The sequence below is a fragment of the Mus caroli genome, chromosome X, assembly GCF_900094665.2.
Source record: "Mus caroli chromosome X, CAROLI_EIJ_v1.1, whole genome shotgun sequence".
In the NCBI taxonomy this organism is placed as follows: domain Eukaryota; kingdom Metazoa; phylum Chordata; class Mammalia; order Rodentia; family Muridae; genus Mus; species Mus caroli.
The window spans coordinates 152,116,581-152,118,777 of NC_034589.1; positions in this window are offsets into that span (position 1 = coordinate 152,116,581).

Consider the following 2,197-nt stretch of genomic DNA (forward strand, 5'->3'; position numbering starts at 1 on the left):
AGTAAACAGCTGAGTGGATTACAGAAGAATTTAATCCAAGATCTGGAGGACAGAATCTCCATCTTGACAAAGGCCCAAAGAGAAATTTTGGAAAGGAAAGGCTGAATAAATCAAGTGAAAGACTCAAGTGAAAAATCTCCTAAGACTGAAGACCTGAAGTCAAGATTTCTAGAGAAGGTATGACTGGCTGCTTTGAATAGTTCTGCAGGTAACACCCAATACTAATTATATACCTTTTTAACAAAGGTCTATAATTTTTTATTGAAAACTTAAGTCAAGCACCATGTCTGTACTCCCAACACTGGGGAGGCTGAGGCAAGGGGATCAGAAGGCCAATTGGACTACATGACCTCTTATCAAAACAAAACACAAAATAAAATCTAACCAAAAATAATAGGGTCTCTACTGGTGTTAATGATATTTGTGTCTTGGACTATGCGCCTTCTGTAAAGAACACAGAGTTGGGATATCAACCCCTTCCTTCTCACAGTGAGGTTGCCCAGGAACTCAATGGGAATGCTTTAGGACCAGGAGCAGTTGGGATACCAGCACTACTCACTAGTACAGGTTACAGTGCCTATGAGAGAGAGAGAGAGAGAGAGAGAGAGAGAGAGAGAGAGAGAGAGATAGAAACTAGATTGAGGCGACAGGAGTTCAGCTTAGTTTCACAATGCATGTTCCCCTATGGTTCTGAGAATCAGGAAGAGGAGACAGTAAAAACAAAGGAGCCAAACAAGCTTAGTGAGGAGGCCATGCCTCCCTCGTGATGCAGGCCTGCAGTCTCAGCTATTCAGAAAGCTGAGATAGAAGAACTGCATGCCTAAGGCCAGCCTACCCAGCTTATCTAGATCTTGCTTCAAACTGGAAAAGAGAAACAAAAAGGGCTGAGATGTAGCTACCTGGTAGAGCCATTGCCCAGGCTTTAGGGGGTCTCTAGGTCTCTATACTTAATTTTTGGCACTTCCCCAAATGGAACAAAACAAGAAAAGACTAGGAACTATTTCTTTTCTTTCTTTTTTTCCAAGACAGGGTTTCTGTGTGTAGCCCTGGCTGTCCTGGACTTTACTGTGTAGACCAGGCTGGCCCCAAGCTCATATAGATCTCTGCATCCTGAGTGCTTCCATCACTGCCAGGTTCCTATCCTCACTGTTAAGTTCTCCATTGAGTTAGGGTCTCATTAAGTTGCCCAGGCTGAGCTTGGACTTGCTATCCTACTACAGCCTTCTGTATAGCTGAGATCATAGGCAGCATGTTTCTTAAATGATCGTTGCTATGCTGTAGGCTTCCTCACTAACATTCTGACACACATCTACTCTGTATTTAGGACTCCACAGGATTAAGATGAAGATCTAGGTATTACTGAATTTTAATTTTTTTTTATTTACCAAATTCTGGTTATGGCAGTGGTGGTGCATACCTTTAATCCCAGCACTTGAGAGGCAGAGGCAGGAGGAACTATTTCTTTGTAGCAGATGTGAGACAGACTCTGGGGTTGGAGATGGCAGAGCTCCACTCAGGTGAGAGGGCAAGAGGAAGAAATAAGTATCTTGTTCCCAAGAAAGGACTCCATCACCAGAAGAGCCCATTGTAGACTTCAGAGCAGGATGCTGCCCCTTGGAACAAAACTTCCAAATTAATGGCAACAGACTGGAAGTCCAACAGGACAGAGATGAGGGCATTTAATCGGAGTTGAAAAGAGCACAAAGAACAGGCACAATGGCCATGGGATTCCTGTTCATGAAGAATTTAAGTTCCAATGTTTGATTTTTTTTCTACCTGTTTTAGCTATTGTCACCCACAATCCTATCTGCCTTTATGGGAGCAGTAGTATCTCAGCCTCAGGTACTCAGCAAAGCTGTCCTATAACAAGTTCAGTAAGATACCTGGTGGGTTTGGGAGGATTTTGTTTATTCTGCTTTGCTTTGCCTTGAAAAAGGGTCTCTCTATGTAGGTCTGGCTGGCCTGGAACTCACAGACATCAGCCCCTGCCTACTGACTGCTAGGAATAAAGACCTGAGCCAACCCACTCAGCTTTTTTTTTTTTTTTTAATGAACTTGGGAATGTGTAAAGGATTAGGAAATGCATTCATGTGTGGATTAGGGATTGAAACTTAGGTTCACACATACCAGGAAGTTATAGAACACATACCATGCTGAGCATTTTGAATGGATACTGGGAATTTAAACTCAGGTCCTC